The following is a 24,400-nucleotide window of genomic DNA, read 5'->3' on the forward strand; positions in this document are numbered from 1 at the left end:
ATTCATCAACGATCTTCTAAACCAATCCTCGTCCCATCCCCTACTACACAGATGATGGCACCATGCACTTTCCGACGTCTTTTCATAAACGTCCGACCCTTCAGGAAGTAAACAGTTCTCACAGAGAAGCCACAGAACGCCTGACTTCTGATCTCTCTAAAATTTCTGATTGGGGCAGAGCAAACTTAATATTATTCAATACCTCAAAAACTCAATTCCTCCATTTATCAGTTAGACACAACCTTCCAAGCAATTATTCCCTCTTCTTGAATGACACTCAACTGTCCCCCTTTTCCACACTGAACATCCTCGGTCCGTCCTTTACTTATGATCTAAACTGGAAACTTCACATTTCATCTCTAGCTGAAACAGCTTCTGTGAAGTTAGGCATTCTGAGTCATGCCGTCCCCAGCTATTAACTCTGTACATGGGGGAGTTCCACTCATGTCGCTCTTTTAGACAGGGTGGAATCAAAAGCTTGTCAACTTCTCTCTTTTAAATGACTGTCTTCGGCCTCTCTCTCATCACCGCAGTGCTGCATCTCTTGTTATCTTCTTCCGCTATTTTCATGCCAAATGATCTTCTGATGTTGTTAACTGCATGCCTCCCCTCCCGCGACCTTGCTGCGCAAGACTTTCTTTTTTCTCTCATCCCTATTCTAATGCAAGAGTTAACCGGTATTCTCAATCATTCATCCCTTTCTCTGGTAAACTCTGGAGCTCCCTGCCTGCTTCTGTATTTTCACCTTTCTTTGACTTGAACTCTTTCAGGAGGGAGGTTTCAAGACACTTACCCTGTAATTTCTGACTACTGCTTTTGACTCTGTTCTGGGACTGGCACTTCGGTGGACTTTTTTTTATTTTTTTATTATATTTTTTTGCGGCTCTTGGCCGGAGCCCCTCCTACATGAAAAAAAAAAAAACTTCAAACCTTGTTTCACTCTGGATTACTTTTTAATTACTTATTTAAATTTATTTACATATAAATATGAGAAAAAAAAGGAAAAAAATAAATAAAACCTCAAAAAACAAAATTAATAAAAAACAATAAATCCCCCTCAAAAAAACCCAGTGGGTGTTTTTTTTTTCTTCCAAAAACGGGGTTTTTTTTTTTTCAACCCTGGTAATACTACGCATGAAGCACACCATAAGGTGAGTAGCAGTGGAGACAGTGTGCATTACTAATGACTGAAAATGAGAAAGATTGTGGTAAAACTCATTCTGAAGCAAGATTATGTTTTCGCATTTTTTTTTTTAATTAGAGAAAGTGTAACGTAGCTGAAACATTAGCTAATGTAGTATTTAGTAATGATTTAACCTTTTAGTTTCCCTTCAATCTCTATTACCTGTAGCACATGTGAATGGCTTTTGTCCATCCTACATTAGCCAGAAGGTACTTTCAGGCTAATGTAAACTCTTGCAATCTATGCAAGGTATCTAGGCAGGTATCGTAATCACACTAATTTAATCCATATGACCTTCTCCTTTCTGAAATAAAGATGGCGTGCTCAAGGATTACGGGACACTGACAACAACTTTCAACAGATGAAAGATGGGGCGACCGTCTTCCTAACGGCTCGTGGGATGGCATTGTGGGGATGCTGGGACGGGGAGACGCCGAGCTCGCCATTGCAAACTTGTTTGTCAGTGCATTGCAGGGTCGTGACCAATACCAAGGCTATACCACCTTCTTTGATACAGATGTAAGTTCTTGAACTCGTTTTGTTGCTGTAGTCAACAGTAGTAGTAAGAAAGCAGCTGATTAGGTACTATGTTATAATGATATTTTATATTGCATATTTTCTCAAAAGTATTTGTCGCAGAATTGTAAATTTTTCGTTATGTAAGTGACGATGCTTGTGATTAACATATATATATATATATATATATATATATATATATATATATATATATATATATATATATATATATATATATATATATATATATATATATATATATATATATATATATATATATATATATATATATATATATATATATATATATATATATATATATATATATATATATATATATATATATATATATATATATATATATATATATATATATATATATATATATATATATATATATATATATATATATATATATATATATATATATATATATATATATATATATAGTATCCGGCAATATTCAAGTATCCGGCATGTTGGCGGTCCCGTTGATGCCGGATAAGAGGGATTTTACTGTATATATATATATATATATATATATATATATATATATATATATATATATATATATATATATATATATATATATATATATATATATATATATATATATATATATATATATATATATATATATATATATATATATATATATATATATATATATATATATATATATATACAGTAAAATCCCTCTTATCCGGCATCAATGGGACCGCCGACATGCCGGATACTTGAATATTGCCGGATACTTGAATAGAAGTGAAATTATGTCCACAATCACCACCCTACACTCACGCATCTTACCATAACAAAGATCAGTTGATCTTAATCAGCGATAAACAGTGCACACGCGGGACTGAGTCACTGAGTAAACACAGTGCAGTGGGCCGCAGGTGGCGCGAAGCAGTGCGCTCTGGTGGCGAGGGGACAAAGTATGTCTCGCGCGGGAATTTTAATCGATTTTATGAGTACACATTGATTTTTTTATTGATTTTAAGGCTCGGGGAAAAATGTGCCGGATACTTGAAGCTGCCGGATACTTAAATGCCAGATAAGAGGGATTTTACTGTATATATATATATATATATATATATATATATATATATATATATATATATATATATATATATATATATATATATATATATATATATATATATATATATATATATATATATATATATATATATATATATATATATATATATATATATATATTTTTTTTTTATGTAGCAAGGATACTGACCAAGGGCAACAAAAATCTAATAAAAGAAATGCCCACTGAAATGCCAGTCCCATAAAAGGGTCAAAGCAGTGGTCAAAAATTGGTGGATAAGTGTCTTGAAACCTCCCTCTTGAAGGAATTCAAGTCATAGGAAGGTGGAAATACAGAAGCAGGCAGGGAGTTCCAGAGTTTATCAGAGAAAGGGATGAATGATTGAGAATACTGGTTAACTCTTGTGTTAGAGAGGTGGACAGAATAGGGGTGAGAGAAAGAAGAAAGTCTTGTGCAGCGAGGCCGCGGAAGGAGGGGAGGCATGCAGTTAGCAAGATCAGAAGAGCAGTTGGCATGAAAATAGCGGTAGAAGACGGCTAGATATGCAACATTGCGGCGGTGAGAGAGAGGCTGAAGACAGTCAGTTAGAGGAGAGGAGTTGATGAGACGAAAAGCTTTTGATTCCACCCTGTCTAGAAGAGCAGTATGAGTGGAACCCCCCCCAGACATGTGAACCATACTCCATACATGGACGGATAAGGCCCTTGTACAGAGTTAGCAGCTGGGGGGGTGAGAAAAACTGGCGGAGACGTCTCAGAACACCTAACTTCATAGAAGCTGTTTTAGCTAAAGATGAGATGTGAAGTTTCCAGTTCAGATTATAAGTAAAGGACAGACCGAGGATGTTCAGTGTAGAAGAGGGGGACAAGTTGAGTGTCATTGAAGAAGAGGGGATAGTTGTCTGGAAGGTTGTGTCGTGTTGATAGATGGAGGAATTGAGTTCTTGAGGCATTGAACAATACCAAGTTTGCTCTGTCCCAATCAGAAATTTTAGAAAGATCAGAAGTCAGGCGTTCTGTGGCTTCCCTGCGTGATATGTTTACCTCCTGAAGGGTTGGACGTCTATTAAAAGATGTGGAGAAGTGTAGGGTGGTATCATCAGCATAGGAGTTGATAGGACAAGAAGTTTGGTTTAGAAGATCATTAATAAATAATAAGAAGAGAGTGGGTGACAGGAGGTGTTCCTCAGGAACCCTGAGGAACACCACTGTTAATAGATTTAGGAGAAGAACAGTGACAGTCTACCACAGCAGCAATAGAACGGTCAGAAAGGAAACTTGAGATGAAGTTACAGAGAGAAGGATAGAAACCGTAGGAGGGTAGTTTGGAAATCAAAGCTTTGTGCCAGACTCTATCAAAGGCTTTTGATATGTCCAAAGCAACAGCAAAAGTTTCACCAAAGTCTCTAAAAGAGGATAACCAAGACTCAGTAAGGAAAGCCAGAAGATCACCAGTAGAGCGGCCTTGACGGAACCCATACTGGCGATCAGGTAGAAGGTTGTGAAGTGATAGATGTTTAAGAATCTTCCTGTTGAGGATAGATTCATAAACTTTAGATAAGCAGGAAATTAAAGCAGTAGGACGGTAGTTTGAGGGATTAGAGCGGTCACCCTTTTTAGGAACAGGTTGAATGTAGGCAAACTTCCAGCAAGAAGGAAAGGTAGATGCTGACAGACAGAGCTGAAAGAGTTTGACTAGGCAAGGTGCAAGCACGGAGGCACAGTTTCGGAGAACAGTAGGAGGGACCCCATCAGGTCCATAAGCCTTCCGAGGGTTTAGGCCAGCGAGGGCATGGAAAACATCATTGCGAAGAATTTTAATACGTGGCATGAAGTAGTCAGGGGATGGAGGAGAGGGAGGAACAAGCCCAGAATCGTCCAAGGTAGTGTTTTTAGCAAAGGTTTGAGCAAAGAGTTCAGCTTTAGAAATAGATGTGATAGCAGTGGTGCCATCTGGTTGAAGTAGAGGAGGGAAAGAAGAAGAAGCAAAGTTATTGGACATATTTTTGGCTAGATGCCAGAAATCACGAGGGGAGTTAGATCTTGAAAGGTTTTGACATTTTCTGTTAATGAAGGAGTTTTTGGCTAGTTGGAGAACAGACTTGGCATGGTTCCGGGCAGAAATATAAAGTGCATGAGATTCTGGTGATGGAAGGCTTAAGTACCTTTTGTGGGCCACTTCTCTATCATGTATAGCACGAGAACAAGCTGTGTTAAACTAAGGTTTAGAAGGTTTAGGACGAGAAAATGAGTGAGGAATGTACGCCTCCATGCCAGCTACTATCGCCTCTGTTATGCGCTCAGCACACAAAGACGGGTCTCTGACACGGAAGCAGTAGTCATTCCAAGGAAAATCAGCAAAATACCTCCTCAGGTCCCCCCAATTAGCAGAGGCAAAACGCCAGAGGCACCTTCGCTTAGGGGGATCCTGAGGAGGGATTGGAGTGATAGGACAAGATAAAGATATGAGATTGTGATCGGAGGAGCCCAACGGAGAAGAAAGGGTGACAGCATAAGCAGAAGGATAAGAGGTCAGGAAAAGGTCAAGAATGTTGGGTGTATCTCCAAGACGGTCGGGAATACAAGTAGGGTGTTGCACCAATTGCTCTAGGTCATGGAGGATAGCAAAGTTGTAGGCTAGTTCACCAGGATGGTCAGTGAAGCGAGAGGAAAGCCAAAGCTGGTGGTGAACATTGAAGTCTCCAAGAATGGAGATCTCTGCAAAAGGGAAGAGGGTCAGAATGTGCTCCACTTTGGAAGTTAAGTAGTCAAAGAATTTCTTATAGTCAGAGGAGTTAGGAGAAAGGTATACGAGTACAGCACAGATAAATTTAGTATGAGAATGACTCTGTAGTCGTAGCCAGATGGTGGAAAACTCGGAAGATTCAAGAGCGTGGGCACAAGAGCAGGTTAAGTCATTGCGCACATAAACGCAGCATCCAGCTTTGGATCGAAAATGAGGATAGAGAAAGTAGGAGGGAACAGAAAAGGGGCTACTGTCAGTTGACTCAGACACCTGAGTTTCAGTGAGGAAAAGAAGATGAGGTTTAGAAGAGGAGAGGTAGTGTTCTACAGATTGAAAATTAGATCTTAGACCGCGAATGTTGCAGAAGTTAATGAAAAAAAAGTTGAGGGGGGTGTCAAGACACTTAGGGTCGTCGACGGAAAGGCAGTCCGACCTGGGGACATTTATGGTCCCCTCCCCAGATGGGGACTCCGAGGCTGGTGTAGGAGTCGCCATGAGTTTAAAATTTTTGAGTGAAGGGTGTGTGTGTTATTAGGTGCTTGTAGTTTCGTGTGGAGGAAGAGAGTTGTCTTTAGAGGGCAGCCTTGTGTTGTGAGACACAAAGGGAAACGTTCAGTGAGGTCACAGCTGGGTTATATATATATATATATATATATATATATATATATATATATATATATATATATATATATATATATATATATATATATATATATATATATATATATATATATATATATATATATATACAACCACCTGCCCCTCTTCGAGCTGCCTCAAACTGGGTTAGCTTCCCTGTAAGTCACTACTAACATGACTTGGTGCAGGGCTTGATATGGTTTACAAGGTCCCCTTTTCACTCTTACACCCTTTACATGGACGATCAAAACACCAGGTTACTCAAATGAGGTCGGCAGCCTGTTTCAACCACCCACAGGCGAGGGAATATTACAAATGTCAAACCACTCCAACAGCTGGTAAAGAATCGATAGCCACGTTCTAGGGAGGAACAATCACAACAAGGGACACACACTTAAAATGGTTGAGGTATAACACCTCGCTGCACAACTCCATCCCACTGTCCAGCGAAGTATTATATTCTCAATTCTCATTTACAACATTTACATTTACATTTACATTTACATTTACATTTACAACCAGGCCTCGATAGTGCCTGAGAATGGAATAAAGTTTCACTACACAGCAACAAACTTAAAATCCTCTGCGGCCAAACAAGACCCTGGACAAACAGTGTTATTTAACAAAACACTGTGTACACAAGTAAACTGCCCTCAAGACAAACAGGAGGGTCCCTGACCGCTCACTGATGCTAGGTACCCGACTCATGAGGAGACGAAGAGTTAAGTTGTAATATACTCAGAGTATATATATGCAAGGAAGTGCACTCACACCCAGGATGATGAAGACACCTAACACTACGCATATAATAAGATATAATAAGCCGTGGCGTACTGCAGTAAGTTACTCAAATACTCCTTAAAGAAACTGGCCCTTCTAGCTGTACCCTGCCCAGTATCCTCGGAACACACTGCCTACCACGATATATCCAAGTCGCCCAAGCAACAGACATTAACTAAGAGTGGAAACGCCCAGGTATGATTCACGCTAGAGGGAAGAGCAACACATCTCACCCAGCTCGCCTCCCATTCAGAAGTAGGCTGCTAAATAAGCAAATAGATTCATAAAATAATTGTGATTTAACTATGTGATCTGGATGCATTCTGACTTCTCTTTAGGCAAGGGGGACTCTAGCTAATTACTTGGTGAAACCCCAACTGAGAGGACAACTGGAAATAAGGTACATAAAATGGAGAAGTGAGACGACTGGATATAGAATGAAATTAAAGTAAACTCATGGATGCGCGGCACACAACCATCATACATCTGGCATTCGCACTCTCGTCTCCTCTCTTCTTCCCTTTTTATTTATTTCTTCGTCTTCGCCTTTCTCTCTCTCTAATTACGCCCCACACAAGATGGCCTTTCCCAAACAGAAAATTTCGATTGACACTAAAATTTACGGAATTTTCAGGACATGACAAATTCAAACCCAGCTCATACCTAATCGGGGCAAATCACATCAGATTCAAATAGGGTGGTCACGAATTTACAAAACAAAGGTTAATAAAACACTAATATGAAAAATAATAAAAAAAAAACACGAAACAATACTGCTCCAACTTAGCCTTCCTAACTCAAAATGTTAAGAATGCCGTTTCTTTCTTCTACTCCTCCATCGAGATGTTTCTGGGTTTCCGCCAGGACCTATGACCTCCCCGGCCAAAATAGTGTGCAAGGTTACTCCTACAAGGTGTCATTTCTATATTTCTTTTCATCCAGCAGCTACAGCTGCTCCCATCTTTTACTGTGACTCATTTATCCTCCTCTATCTATGTCGTCTTCTCTGTCCTTCGTCTTCAATGCTTCTCCACTTACTCTCACTTCTCTTGCTCTCTCCAATACTCATCCTACTCCATCTTCTGTACTTTCTACTTTTCACTGCACAAATGCAAGAGTCACTCAGCAGTGACAACCCTGCGCCTCTGCAACACTCAATGCGCCCACCAGTGACCATAGCCTCCTGGTGCGCTGTAACAGCATCGCCAGGCAATACACTTCCTGGCCAAACTTCTCTGTTGGGCTGCCAAGCAAGTCTAATTTATTGCCCCCTTTAATTCCCCTCACGGGAGAATATTCTGCTCCCGTCTTGTATTGCCCACTGTTTCACTCCAATTTGCCCGGTCATGGCTCTTTGGAGCCACTGAGTTACACCCATAAAACTGACTAAACAAAAGTGCCACTTTCTTGGCAAAACAAAGGGCTGCAAAACATCTGGCCGCTCTTAAACAGAGTACTCCTGGGATGTGACACGACCAAGCCTGCTTCGCACTGTCAGGTACAGCGACATTAAACACACTGCATTCCTCTGGCCAGCCCCTCGATGACACAGGTATCGCCACAGCAAGCTAACGGCTGCCAACCTCCAGGATGTAGCACACCCATTGCCGCACACTGAACTAAACTCCCGCACGTGGCCATCACAACACAACAACCACCGGCTCCATCAACATACCTCTGGGCCAGCCCTACTGGTCCCAGCAACTGATGACATCATCCCCGATTCCTTGTCGCTTCGAGGACGGACACCATCATTACTTATTCCTCTTCTCGAGCCTAGCACCTGACCATCAGCAACAGCAACTCGGCCAAACGAAGCCTCAGCAACACTGAGGGTGCTTCCCGAGCGGAACTCAACAAATCATCACAGGCAGCTTCACTCCGCGCTGCCTCCCGACGCTGCGCCGTAACACTCAGCCAAACGCAGCATTACAAATCACCCAGGAAGAAGGAATCGGGCGAGCAACATCCCTCACAACCCCCACACTAAGAGAAACACTTGTCTTAACACAACAGAGAGGGGCCCCAGACAAGATGTCATCAGGCTTGCCAGCCTGATCCACGCGGTTACGCCCAACAAACGGGACGACACCAACTGCTCCTGAGTCATCCTGACGCCAAAATTGCCAAATATCAAGCCGCTATGTGCTTCTAGCACACATGCCTCCTTAACTGCAGACGGAACATCAAAATGGAGCATCAATCCACCAGCTAGACAGAATATTGCTATCACCCACTACAAGCTCCGCCCGATCCTCTGCTTCCTCGCCATCCTCTCCTGCCTTCGCAAGTAGTGGGGCAGTACATACAAGAGGGACAGAACCCTCCTTTATGTATACTGACAGCTGTAGCAGCAGCTCCCAGCACGGGTGGCTCACTACGTGTGCAAACACCCACCGTGTCTGATCCCGGCAGGGGAGCAACTTGCTCCCTGCCTCTGGCACACCCTACAGGGGAGGAAACTCCCACCTCCCCTGCAGTAGAGTCAGGAGTCTCCCCGCCCTCGGCAGTGACACTTAACATACCAGACACTACTAACTGGGGACCGGATTGAGTATCAGCGCCCACATCCTTAGCTCCAGGTAACAACTCGGCCTGAGCATCACCCCTGAGAGGCTCCGCATGGTAATGCAAGCCATCAAACAAACAATCTAAACCCATCACTCCAGCCTCATCCTCGCATCACTTCCATCATGTGCCCTCTCTGGGCATTTGCGCTGTTGCAGTCAGCCCCAGCACATTGACTTAAAGACGAGTCCAACTCTGACTCGCCCAAACCCTCGCGGGGAACGGGACAGGCCTCCGGGCACTCTGCTCCCACTGCGGCATTAACTCGAACACTGCACTTCTTTTCTTGTGGCCCTACCTTTTAGCAGTCAACCCCAGGAGTCACAGAACCCGCGAGCACCCAACGTGGGGGTGCTCGCTTCGCCTTAGAGCAAGTAACAATTAACAAAGTCAGCAACATCAGCAGCCTCCACATCCGGTTCAGCGTCCGCGAACGGCTGCTGCTTCCAAACTCTCCCACATGCCAGGAGAGAAAATCGACCGCTGACACTGGCAGGTTTTCTGCAAGTGCCACCCACGCCTCCACAGTCATTAGCGGGTATGAAAGTCTCATCTCTGTCGTAGTGAAACTTTCCAAGGCGCCAATTCCTCGGCACCATACAGGCTAACCTGAGGCAACTCGCCTTCCAGTCACATTCCTGCCCAGCGACTGCTGTGCGGCCGTGTCTCTCAAAACAGTAACAGGTACTCGACCCCAGCAATCTTGACCATGTTCTTGCTCAAAAATGGGCGACACCAGTTCAAGCCAGATCTCACGGGAGACGGTGAGGTATCAATAGATGAAGTCGTGTAATATAATCAAAGCCACCGGCTTCTGGGAGGGCTTAGAAGCCGAGGCGGTTACTAACTTAGAGTAATTAGATTTAAAATGCCAAGTATTCTTGCAATAATAACACATAGGTTGCATGCTGTACCGGAGGGTGCTGTGTTGCATGCTCCCAGTCTTTCTCTGTTGAGGGCTGGGTGGAGACTTATTACCTACGAACAGGGCTCACTCGCCCAGATTTATTTTCAAGGCCACTACTAAAACGTGGCGACGTCCACGCCAGCAGACATAACATCACCGGCTCCGCCACACGTACCACTAATCCAACGTGGCACAGGCCGGTGAGCCAACATGTAGTCATCCACTCTTGTACTTGCGTCCATCACGCTTTTAAACCTCTTCTCTCAGAGCAGTGGTGCCAATTCCTACTTGACCACATTAATGAACTGTTCCATCCCCATGAGCTTCTTTAACTCTCGGTAGGAGATGGCCTGCTCACTAGCAATCCACTTCTCAAACATTTTCTCGAGATATCGAGCTCACTCGAGAAAGGAATCACTTGGCCTTTTCTTCCCTCCACGGAACTGCAGCCTATACACCCCCGGCCTGAGAGCTCATTAGCTCTCAGAATGTCAGCTTTAAACTTCTCATAATCCTCCAGATACTCTCCAGACATCCTATGATAGACTTCAAGAGCCTTGCCCTTCAACATAATGGCAATAAGGCCAACCCATCTCTCTTGAAGCCAATCAAATTCTGAGGCCTTCTTTTCAAATCGTCTGTACCATTCCGTTACTTTCTTTTCATCAAACTCAAATATTAACTTTAAACTTCGCACCCTCTGGCTTTCTACTGCATCCTCCCTCAGTCCTTCACTCCTCAAGCCTTGAGGTGAATTAACTTCTATCTGCGTCTTCTCCAACTCAAATATTCTATTCTTTTCAGACTGTTCCCTCTCATACATCTTCGCCTCCTTCTTCGCCTAAGATAACCTCGCCTTCTCATCGGACTCAAGCTTCTTGGCTTCCCTTTCGGCTTTAAACCTCCTGGCTTCCCTCGCCTCCTCAGCCTTCAATCTCCTTCCCTTTGCTTCCAGTTCCATTCTCCTCATCTCCTCAACTCCCATGAGGGGAGTTGAAGGGAAAAATGAATTAGACTTGCTTGGCAGCACAATAGAGAAGCTTGTCTTTTTTTTTTTTATGTAGGAAGGACACTGGCCAAGGGCAACAAAAATCCAATAAAAAAAAATGCCCATTGAAATGCCAGTCTCATGAAAGGGTCAAAGCAGCGGTCAAAAATTGATCAATAAGTGTCTTAAAACCTCCCTCTTGAAGGAATTCAAGTCATAGGAAGTGGAAATACAGAAGCAGGCAGGGAGTTCCAGAGTTTACCAGAGAAAGTGATGAATGATTGAGAATACTGGTTAACTCTTGTGTTAGGGAGGTGGACAGAATAGGGGTAAGAGAAAGAAGAAAATCTTGTGCAGCGAGGCCGCGGGAGGAGGGGAGGCATGCAGTTAACAAGATCACAGGAGCAGTTAGCATGAAAATAGCGGAGGAAGACAGCTAGAGATGCAACATTGCGACGGTGAGAGAAAAGCTGAAGACAATCAGTTAGAGGAGAGGAGTTGATGAGACGAAAAGCTTTTGATTCCACTCTGTCTAGAAGAGCAGTATGAGAGGAACGCCCCCAGACATGTGAAGCATACTCCATACATGGACGGATAAGGCCCCTGTACAGAGTTAGCAGTTGGTGGGTGAGAAAAACTGGTGGAGACGTCTCACAACACCTAACTTCATAGAAGCTGTCTTAGCTAGAGATGAGATGTGAAATTTCCAGTTCAAATTATAAGTAAAGGACAGACCGAGGATGTTCAGTGTAGAAGAGGGGGACAGTTGAGTGTCACTGAAGAAGAGGGGATAGTTGTCTGGAAGGTTGTGTCGAGTTGATAGATGGAGGAATTGAGTTTTTGAGGCATTGAACAATACCAAGTCTGCTCTGCCCCAATCAGAAATTTTAGAAAGATCAGAAGTCAAGCGTTCTGTAGCTTTCCTGCATGAAATATTTACCTCCTGAAGGGATGGACGTCTATGAAAAGACGTGGAAAAGTGCAGGGTGGTATCATCAGCGTAGGAGTGGATAGGACAAGAAGTTTGGTTTAGAAGATCATTAATGAATAGTAAGAAGAGAGTGGGTGACAGGACAGAACCATGAGGAACACCACTGTTAATAGATTTAGGAAAAGAACAGTGACCGTCTACCACAGCAGTAATAGAACGGTCAGAAAGGAAACTTGAGATGAAGTTACAGAGAAAAGGATAGATCCATAGGAGGGTAGTTTGGAAATCAAAGCTTTGTGCCAGATTCTATCAAAAGCTTTCGATATGTCCACCGCAACAGCAAAAGTTTCATCAAAATCTCTAAAAGGGGATGACCAAGACTCAGTAAGGAAAGCCAGAAGATCACCAGTAGAGCGGCCTTGACGGAACCCATACTGGCGATCAGATAGAAGGTTGTGAAGTTATAGATGTTTAAAAATCTTCCTGTTGAGGATAGATTAAAAACTTTAGATAGGCAGGAAATTAAAGCAATAGGACGGTAGTTTGAGGGATTAGAACGGTCACCCTTTTTAGGAACAGGTTGAATGTAGGCAAACCTCCAGCAAGGAGGAAAGGTAGATGTTGACAGACAGAGCTGAAAGAGTTTGATTAAGCAAGGTGCAAGCACGGAGGCACAGTTTCAGAGAACAATAGGAGGGGCCCCATCAGGTCCATAAGCCTTCCGAGGGTTTAGGCCAGCGAGGGCATGGAAAACATCATTGCGAAGAATTTTAATAGGTGGCATGAAGTAGTCAGAGGGTGGAGGAGAGGGAGAAACAAGCCCAGAATCGTCCAAGATAGAGTTTTTAGCAAAGGTTTGAGCGAAGAATTCAGCTTTAGAAATAGATGTGATAGCAGTGGTGCAATCTGCTTGAAACAGAGGAGGGAAAGAAGAAGAAGCAAAGTTATTGGACATATTTTTGGCTAGATGCCAGAAGTCTCGAGGGGAGTTAGATCTTGAAAGGTTTTGACACTTTCTGTTAATGAAGGAGTTTTTGGCTAGTTGGAGAACAGATTTTGCATGGTTCTGGGCAGAAATATAAAGTGCATGAGATTTTGGTGATGGAAGGCTTAAGTACCTTTTGTTGGTCACCTCTCTATCATGTATAGCACGAGAACAAGCTGTGTTAAACCAAGGTTTAGAAGGTTTAGGACGAGAAAATGAGTAAGGAATGTACGCCTCCATGCCAGACACTATCACCTCTGTTATGCGCTCAGCACACAAAGACGGGTCTCTGACACGGAAGCAGTAGTCATTCCAAGGAAAATCAGCAAAATACCTCCTCAGGTCCCCCCAACTAGAAGAGGCAAAACGCCAGAGGCACCTTCGCTTAGGGGGATCCTGAGGAGGGATTGGAGCGATAGGACAAGATACAGATATGAGATTGTGATCGGAGGAGCCCAACGGAGAAGAAAGGGTGACAGCATAAGCAGAAGGATTAGAGGTCAGGAAAAGATCAAGAATGTTGGGCGTATCTCCAAGACGGTCAGGAATACAAGTAGGGTGCTGCACCAATTGCTCTAGGTCGTGGAGGATAGCAAAGTTGTAGGCTAGTTCACCAGGATGGCCAGGGAAGGGAAAGGAAAGCCAAAGCTGGTGGTGAACATTGAAGTCTCCAAGAATGGAGATCTCTGCAAAAGGGAAGAGGGTCAGAATATACTCCACTTTGGAAGTTAAGTAGTCAAAGGATTTCTTAGTCAGAGGAGTTAGGTGAGAGGTATACAGCACAGATAAATTTAGTTTGAGAGTGACTCTGTAGCTAAATGGTTGAAAACTCGGAAGATTCAAGAGCGTGGGCACGTGAGCAGGTTAAGTCACTGCGCACATAAACGCAGCATCCAGCTTTGGATCGAAAATGAGGATAGAGAAAGTAGGAGGGAACAGAAAAGGGGCTACTGTCAGTTGCCTCAGACACCTGAGTTTCAGTGAGGAAAAGGAGATGAGGTTTAGAAGAGGAGAGGTGGTGTTCTACAGATTGAAAATTAGATCTTAGACCACGAATGTTACAGAAGTTAATGAAGAAAAATTTGAGGGGGGTGTCAAGACACTTAGGGTCGTCGACAGAAAGGCAATCCGACCTGGGGACATTTATGGTCCCCTCCCCAGATGGGGACTCCGAGGCTGGTGTAGGAGTCGCCATTATGATTTTAAATTTTTTGAGTGAAAGGTGTGTGCTTGTAGTTTTGTGTGGAGGAAGAGAGTTGTCTTTAGAGGGCAGGCTGTGACTGCCCCCTTGTGTTGTGAGACACAAAGGGAAACGTTCAGTGAGGTCACAGCTGGGTTTAATGATAAGTTCACAGCACCCCCTGAACAGTGCTTTAGACCTCACTGGGAATAATTATCGTTTCGGCAGGTGTCTACTGCATCCTCCTCTGAATCCTCCTCTGATGTTTGGGAGAATCCATCAACACTATGTGCAGGGCTAACTCGTCCGTGGACGCGATGTGTGGGACTGTACGTCCTCACACCAAATTGTGTCAGATCTGCACTGCTACTTCCAGCAGAGGCAGGAGACACGGGTCGCGAGTCACCCTCGGATACCAACGTGGCCCTACATGTCGTAGGCTGAGAGTGGGCAGACAAAAGACAACGAAACAAATAACAAACAACTGTCTCCCCCATGTGGTTACAAAGCTTCCTGTGATCCTGGCGACCACAAATTCTACGACCAAAAATTCCTGTCGCTCTTAAAGCTACCTCAAACTGGGCTAGCTTCTCCCAATTTACCACCTACGGGACTTGGTGCAGGGGTTAATATGGTTTACAAGGTCTTCTTTTGACTCTTGCATTAGATTACTCAAATAAGGTCGTCAGCCTGTTTCACCCACCCACAGGCAAGGGAACAACTGCAACAACTGCCAAACCACTCCAACAGTTGGGAAAGAATCGATAGCCACGTTCTATGAAGGAACAATCACAACAAAGGTCACACACTTAAAAAGAACGAGGTATAACACCTAGTTGAAAAACAGCCCTCGAATAACAAATCCAACACATTGTCCAACGAAGTATTATATCCTTTACCGAATAGCGTCATTTACAGCTTCCTGAACTGCAGGCCTCGATTAGGGCCTGATAATGGAGTAAAGTTTTACTACACAGCATCAAACTTAAAATCCACTGCAGCCAAACACTCTACAAGAGCCTGGACAAACCGTATTATTTATCAAAACAGTGCCTAGAAAACAAGCAGGAGGGTCCCTGGCCGCTCACTGACGCTAGGTACTCAACTCGCAAGGAGATGAGAAGTCATGTCCTAATAGACTCAGAGTGCCTTGCAGGGAAGTGCAGTCAAAGGCAGGGTGATGGAAACACCTAACATATGCATATGCATATAATAAGCAGTGGCTTATTACAGAAAGTTACTCAAATACCCTTTAAAGCAACTGGTCCTTCTAACTGCATTCCACCCAGTCTCCTCGGAACATGCTGACTACCATGATACATCCAACTCGCCCAAGCTACAGACAGTGACTAAACCTGAAAACGCCCAGCTCGTGCTTATCACAAGGGTAGGATTTATGCTAGAGGAGAGGGGGAGGTATAGGGACACACTCCACATTGTTCGCCGCTTCGCCTCACACTCACAGTAAACTACTAAATATACAAATTCTTTCAGAAAATAATTATGATCAAACTATGTAACTTATTACTGGGTGAGACTCAAGCTGAGAGGACAACTGGAAACAGGGTAAATAAAATGGGGAAGAGGGACGACTTGATAAAGAATTAAATAAAAGACCTCAAAGGCATGCGGCAGACAACTATCATACGTTTGGCTTTCGTACTATCACCCCCTCTCCACTTCCTTTCTTCTTACATCTTTCTCTCTCTTTCCCATCTGCCTCTTTGCCTTTTTCTCTATTTATACTTCACACAACAATTTATATATATATATATATATATATATATATATATATATATATATATATATATATATATATATATATATATATATATACATATATATATACTTTCGTACTATCATCCCCTCTCCACTTCCCTTCTTCTTACATCTTTCTTTCTTTCCCATCTGCCTCTTTGCCTTTTTCTCTATACTTCACACAACAATATATATAAATATAAATATAAATATATATATATATATATATATATATATATATATATATATATATATATATATATATATATATATATATATATATATATATATATATATATATATATATATATATATATATATATATATATATATATGATCATCGTCTCACCGTGCTATTTTAAAGTAACTTTTTCACTCTTTGCAGGTTCTTTTCTTGACAGAGACTGTTCCTGTTCTTGAACAAGTATGATGTTTTTGGCTGACTTTCTTTTACATACTACATTTCACCTATTTTACTTAACATTTACCGGAAATCCTTAAAAATCACCACCAGGACTCGTGCTTCATTATTCGCATGGAGCCACCGCTACCTCGCTGGCAGTCACCAGGCCTGCCATATTCCTTTTCGACTTGGATGGTCAGCTTAGGCAGCCTCTTCGTGATCAGTATCATCCTTAACCTTATCGCCTCAGCAGCGACTAACGAGTGGGTGACGTGAGTGTCTCTTGTGTTATTACTATTATTGTTGTTACATTTTTTTTTTACTCTATCGTAATTTTGTTATTACTAAAACTACTATGTGACCCCACCCTAATTCTAGTTGCTTGTACACTTTGTTTTACTCTGTCAGAATTTCAGTTGCATTTAACGTGTTATAGCTGCACCTTATGATCACGATGGTGTGGTCATACCTTGTGAATCACTCTTACTCACTTCTTGCTACTATTTCGTTATTATCCATGCAGTACTTATAAGTTGTGTGTATTGACAGGTCCAAATAATTAGTTATGAATCATTAGCAATATAAGGAACAGAAAATATTTTGTAATGCTGCGTAGTAAGTTTAACACCGCTTCCACGGGACTAAACCAACAAAGGCAGAGACATTTAGAAAACATAAAAATACTAATTAGGCAACAATATTCAAAGTCTGTTTACCAGATGATCAAGATCCGTCACTATATTTGTTATACTTTTTTTTTTCCCACTCACAAAACTGCAAAACTTCATCTGTTTGTATTTCCTGATCACAGACAATATCCTAGTGGAAAGTGTCTTATTTTCAGCTTGCAAGCCCACATTTTGGATTGGAAAACATAATGAATAAGAAATGCTTAAACTTTCGATGAGTTATTAACTCGTAAGCCAATCTTAAGCTATAATCCAAAGTAGGCAGTAATCATGCAATTGGTGATGATGCATTCACCGGTAACATCATGGCAGCCATGGCAACCATGGTGTTCTTGATTTCGTGGAACATTTTTTGGACAACAGAAACCAATGGTGATGGAGAGAAGGGCACCGTAACAAAAGTTTGTTCCTGAATAGTTCCACTTTACAGTTTCTTCAGAAGAATAACAACACAGAGCCAAACTGATATTGATTTGGATATGCAACTTCATCTCTCTGGCAAGCCCCTGCTAGTTCATGCTGGACAACAAGTGCTACTACATCACCCAACAATTTCAAACTGTCAGCGATCTTGCGTCATACGCCTCACCTACTAAACCTGGCTGATGACAATAGGTGCTGGGATCCCCACCCATATCAGATCTCCCTGTTCTCTTACTTATGTTATTGTTGTGCATTATAGTATGTTAATTTTTTTTATCCTTATTAAGTGTTGTTCAGCGTTCTTGCTCAACTCCAAGCTGCAGACTTCCATGCCCTCTGTGTGGCATACCACGGCATGGAATTTTCTGTTTTGCCTCAATTCGGCTTTGTGTTCATTAAGTATTGTCTGTAGAACACCACTTCTCCTCTACTAAACCTTATCTTTTCCTCACTGAAACAAAGGTGCCTGAGGCAAGTGACAGTAGCCCCTTTTCTGTTCCTTCCTATTTTCTCTATCCTCATTTTCAATCCAAAGCTAGATCGATGTTGCGTCTATATACGCAACGACTTGATCTGCTTTCGTGCCCACGCTCTTGAATCTTTTGAGTTTTCCATCATCTGGTTACGACTACAGAGTCACCCTCAAACTAAATTTATCTGTGCTGTATCCTCTCACGTAACTCCTCAGATTATAAGATATTACTTGACTATTTAACTTCCAAAGTGGAGCACATTCTGACTCTCTTCCCTTTTTTTGCAGAGATCTCTATTCTTTGAGACTTCACTGTTCACCACCAGCTTTGGCTTTCCTTTCCTTTCACTGACCATCCAGCTAAACTAGCCTTTAACTTTGCTATCCTTTACGACGTAGAGCAATTGGTGCAACAATCTATTCGTATTCCTGACCGTCTTGGAGATACGCCCAACATTCTTGACTTTTTCTTAGCCTCTAATCCTTCTGCTTTTGCTATTATCCTATCTTCTCTGTTGGGCTCCTCCGATCACAATCTCATATCTGTATCTTATCCTATCGCTCCAATCCCTCCTCAGGATCTCCCAAAGCGGAGGTGCCTCTGTTGTTTAGCCTCAGCTAGCTGTGGTGACCTGAGGAGGTATTTTCCTGATTTTCCTTGTAATGACTCTGTGTGCTAAGCGCATAACAGATGTGATAGTATCTGGCATGGAGGTGTACATTCCTTACTGTTTTTTCTCGACCTAAATTTTCCAAACCTTGGTTTAACATAACCTCTTCTCGTACTATACATGTGGCCCACAAAAGGTACTTAAGGCTTTCATCACCAGAATCTCATGCGCTTTATATTTCTGCCCGGAGCCATGCCAAGTCTGTTCTCCAACTAACCAAAAGCTCTTAAGAATCTTTCAAGATGTAACTCTCTCGTGACTTCTGACACCTAGCCAAAAACATTTCCAGTAACTTTGCTTCTTCTTTTCTCCCTCCTTTATTTCAACCAGATGGCACCACTGCTATCATCTACCTGTCAACATCTACCTTTCCTTCTTGCTGGAAGTTTGCCTACATTCAGCCTGTTCCTAAAAAGGGTGACCGTTCAAATCCCTCTAACTACCGTCCCATTCCTTTAATTTCCTGCCTATCTAAAGTTTTTGAATCTATCCTCAACATGAAGATCCTTAAACATCTCTCACTTCACACCTTTCTATGTGATCGCTAGTATGGGTTCTGTAGGATTCGTAGTAATGGACCAGGTTGAGGTGGGGTTGTAGTGTATTCTGCTCCCGAGCCAGTACAGTGCGAGCCCTCCTTGCTCCGTGGAATATAAAGGGTATATATACTGCCATCTGGTGGCTGTGTACTGATTTCGTGAACTACTCGTTAACTTCCTAGTCAACTGCACTACACCTCACCCCCCTTCCAGATTCTAACCCATGACACTCCCTCAGCCTAGTAATCTAACTTAATTTTCTCATTACATTGTTGCCTGATATCTGTCTGGTTCCTTCTTCCGCCTCGTTGATCGCCTTCTCATCTCGTGTGGTCCTTCACCTTCGGATGGCCGTCCTGTCCCTATCGACAGTCCACCCTCTGCTGATACCTGTCCTCCAACGCGCACTCCTCCCTGGACAGGGGACATCTTGCGGCCTGGCGACTCCCCCACTCGTTGGCGCCTTGGTGTTCCTCCTCCTTTTGCTGGTCCCGCTTGCTCTCTCTCGACTGCCTCTTCATTCACAGGTCCCGGCTCCCCCGTGTGACCTGTCTTTGTTGGAGTCCTCAAGTCTGGTTGGCATAATGTTGGCGCCCCCATTGCTTCGCTGTCCACCGGGCTGGCCGTGCTGCCTTCTGCTGCCGATTGCCAATCGTTGTCTTGCGTCACTGAGTCATCTGATGGGAACATGGGAGACAAATTACTCGGATCATTTGTGCCACCGGCACTGCTTACCAGAATTATTTGATCTGCATGCCGTGACCACAGTGTGTTGCCCCCAACGTCTACCTCATAAGATAGTGGTCCTATTTGTGTTACGATCCTCCCTCTTTTCCACTTCGGCCCTGTGTAACTCCTGACCCACACCACATCACCTGTCTGGAATCGTTGTACCGTCTTTCCTGCCATAAGCTGTTCTTGTTTGCTTGCCACCCTGTTCATGTCGTCCGGTAGAAGATCAATCTTTGAGCGTATATTCCTGCCCAGAAACATTTCTGCCGGTGTCTTACCTGTTCGGAAGCTGTAAAATACCAAACAACTCCCCCTCCTCTTCTTGACTACTCTCATACTCGTTGTCATTGTCCAAATTATTAATTCTTCCTCGAACTCTACACATGCGTTTAGTATGTCCCGTCCGATTGCAATTAAAACACTCTTGTTCCTTGAACGGGCAGCCAGTAGCTTTGTGGCCGCATCTGCTGCACCACCCGTTGTCCTGAGCCTCAAACTCACTACTGAGAAAAAACCTCGTGTTTTGACCCTTGGCCCCTTTGCCATTAAGCTGTCTCTTCCGGTTTCGTGGCGTCGTATGTGGCGGCTCCACCTTGTTGACCTGCGCGTCGCGATTCCCTCCAGCCAGAAGCTTAGCCTCCGTGGACGCCGCCTCCATGGACAAAGCCAGCTTGCATGCCTTGTCCCACGTCACTTCGTCGCCCACGCTCTTGAATCTTCGAGTTTTCCGCCATCTGGCTACGACTACAGAGTCACTCTCAAACTAAATTTATCTGTACTTTATATCTCTGACGTAATTCCTCTGACTATAAGAAATTCTTTCAAAGTGGAGCACATTCTGACTGCCTTCCATTTTGCAGAGATCTCCATTCTTGGAGACTTCAATGTTCACCATCAGCTCCGGCTTTCCTCTCCCTCCACTGACCATCCTGGTGAACTTTGCTATCCTCCACGATCTAAAGCAACTGGTGCAACACCCTACTTGTATTCCTGACCCGTCTTGGAGATACTTCCAACATTCTTGACCTTTTCCTAACCTCTAAACCTGCTTATGCTGTTACCCTCTCTTCTCCATTGGGCTGCTCCGACCACAATCTCATATGTCTCTAGCGTTTTGCCTCTGCTAGTTGGGGGGACCTGAGGAGTTATTTTGCTGATTTTCCTAGGAATGACTATTTATTATTTTGTTATTTTGTTTTATTATTTTGCTGATTTTCCTAGGAATGACTAATAGATGTGATAGCAGTGGTGCCACGAGATAGCACGAGAACAGGCTGTATTAAACCAAGGTTTGGAAGGTTTAGATCGAGAAAAAGAGTGAGGAATGTACGCCTCCATGCCAGACACTTTAACCTCTGTTATGCGCTCAGCACACAGAGTCGGGTCTCTGACACGAAAGTAGTAGTCATTCCAAGGAAAATCAGCAAAATACCTCTTCAGGTCACCACAACTAGCAGAGATAAAATAACAGGGGCGCCTCCGCTTTGGGAGATCCTGAGGAAGGATTGGAGAGATAGGATAAGCTACAGATATGAGATTGTGATTGGAGGAGCCCAACGGAGAAGAAAGGGTGACAGCATAAGCAAAAGGATTAGTGATTAGGAAGAAGTAAAAAATGTTGGGTGTATCTCCAAGACGGTCACGAATACGAATAAATTGTTGCATCAGTTGCTCTAGGTTGTGGATAATAGCAAAGTTAAAGATTAATTCACCAGGATGGTCAATGACAGGAGAGGAAAGCAAAAGCTGGTGTGCACATTGAAGTTTCCAAGAATGGAAATCTCCTTAAAAAGGGAAGAGAGTCAGAATGTGATCCACTTTGGAAGTTAAGTAGTCAAAGAATTTCTTATAGTCAGAGGAGTTAGGTGAGAGGTATACAGCACAGATAAATTTAGTTTGAGAGTGACTCTGTAGTCGTAGTCAGATGGTGAAAAACACAGAAGATTCAAGAACGTGGGAACAAGAGCAGGTTAAGTCGTTGATCACATAGACGTAACATCTGTCTAGCTTTGGATTTAAAATGGGGATAGAAAAAGTAGGAGGGAAAAGTGCTTCAGTGAGGAATAGAAAATGAGGTTTAGTAGGGGAGTGATTAAAAATTAGACCTTAGACCACGAATGTTGCAGAAGTTAATGAAGAAAAAGTTGAGGGGGGTGTCAAGATACTTAGGGTCGATACCAGAAGAGTAGTCCGACATTGGGACATTTGTGGTCCTCTCCCGAGATGGAGACTCTGAGGCTGATGTAGGAGTCGCCATGATAATTTAGAATTTTGTGTGAAGTGTGTGTGTGCAATTAGGTGCATGTAATTTTGTGTGAAGGAAGAAAGTTGTCTCTAGGGGGTAGGATGTGACTGCCCCCTTGTGCTGTGAGGTCACAGCTTGGTTTAATGATAAGGTCACAGCACCCCATGATCCAGTGTTTAAGACCTCACTGGGAGTAATTATCGTTTCGGCAGGTGTCTACTGCCTACTCCTGGTAATACCGCCCAGCATTTTCCAAATCAAAAATGCCCTCAAGATAAATACAAAACATAATTCAACACATCCTACGCACGAACGCAGAAAACGGATCAGTAAGTGCAATATGGTACACAAAGACATGCAGGAACACTACACTCTTACCAAGACATCTCAACAAGAGAGAGTGAAACAGCATTTACCTGCTGACGTTAGGATACAGCTTCTTAGCTGAAATAAAACATACACTGCCAGACACATGCACACACTGTAACATAGACACAGACATGCCACTTGACCACTATCTCAGACCATGTGAGAAAACCACCCTTTACTTAAACCGACAACTAGGCGACTCAGCAGCATCATTATGCACACTCCATGACATAACCAAGCAATTTTAGTCAAACAACATATGCCACCAAGATGAGTATTTCAGCGTTCTTCTTTTATATATATATATATATATATATATATATATATATATATATATATATATATATATATATATATATATATATATATATATATATATATATATATATATATATATATATATTTATTTAGTCCTATAAACACACATTCCTATCTAAGGGATCATCATTTTTCTTCGTTTATAGCTATAGCAAGTGTGTGTGTGTGTGTGTGTGTGTGTGTGTGTGTGTGTGTGTGTGTGTGTGTTTAATTCACCCACATTCTTGAAGATCAGATGCTGCACTTGTGATCGCCAACTATAACCTCTCGACACAAGTTTATTCAGTCGGATATTTGTATCGTAGTTCAACTATTCACTGAAAAATATTAGATTTTGTGACTATCTCATTCGATATATTGAGATTAGTGAGCATTTCTTGTTATTTGTAGTGGTATGAGACTATTTTAGTTTTGTGACTTCTTCATCTGTGTTGTCGTTACTGGTGGGACGGTGATATATGATGACTAATGAGTGTAGGTACTATATATTTTTTGAGGCGTTCGGTCTTGGAAGGTGCAATCAACCACCTCGTCGAAAATGAAGTTAATATAGGCTCACCTAACTCCGGTATATTTCATTTAACGCTCCTAAAATATAAGCCTCTAACCGTATCATCTAAAAAGCCAAACCTTTTCCTCCGCAGTCGTGATGAAGGCAAGAAAACAACTGACCTGGGTTCGTTCTCCTCTGCTCTGTTTTTCACCGTCAGCCTCCACTTGCAGGAATCATTCCCTGCCCTGCCCCACCACAACGCCACACGGGTCATGGTGGCTTCTATGCTCCTGTACACCATCATTCTAGCCAAGGCATATTCCTGTAACTTAACGGCTTTCCTTACCGTGAGCAGGCAGCCAACAGGTGTAGAAACCATTCAAGATGTATATGAATCCCAACTTGCTTTGTATGAAACAACATATTTTATAAAAAATTCCCTGGCGGAATCTCCTAACATTTTCTTAAGGGTGAGTATCCATTCATAAATTCACTATCATGACTCTAAGAATCAATGACAAATGAACAAATGAAGGTTCCCTGAACCCTCTTTTCTGATCTGTATCGAATGTTTGTTTGTTTGTTTCATCCTAGTTAAGTTTTTTTTTTCTCAGTCTATCCCAAATCGCAAGTCTATCTTATGTTCAGCTCGCAACGTAGTCCGCCTTTTAAGTCACTTATAAACTTAAGGAGAGTGTATTTCTAACTCAATATAATTCACAGTATATGTCAAATTTTTACTCACATTTTAGGGTCTGATAGAAAGTTCTTTATGAACTTAAAAAAAAAAAAATTGCAATATG

At 42.6% G+C, this 24,400-nt stretch overlaps 1 long non-coding RNA gene across 1 annotated transcript; it reads left to right on the forward strand.

The window, feature by feature from the left end:
* The first annotated feature begins 1,557 nt into the window (after positions 1-1,557).
* On the forward strand, positions 1,558-24,062 carry LOC135093431 (uncharacterized). The gene is made up of 3 exons (XR_010263358.1): positions 1,558-1,702; positions 16,758-16,918; positions 23,749-24,062. It is a non-coding gene; the product is annotated as an uncharacterized LOC135093431 (long non-coding RNA).
* The last annotated feature ends 338 nt before the right edge of the window (positions 24,063-24,400 follow it).

Source organism: Scylla paramamosain, chromosome 43 (assembly GCF_035594125.1).
Source record: "Scylla paramamosain isolate STU-SP2022 chromosome 43, ASM3559412v1, whole genome shotgun sequence".
NCBI classification, from domain to species: Eukaryota; Metazoa; Arthropoda; class Malacostraca; order Decapoda; family Portunidae; genus Scylla; species Scylla paramamosain.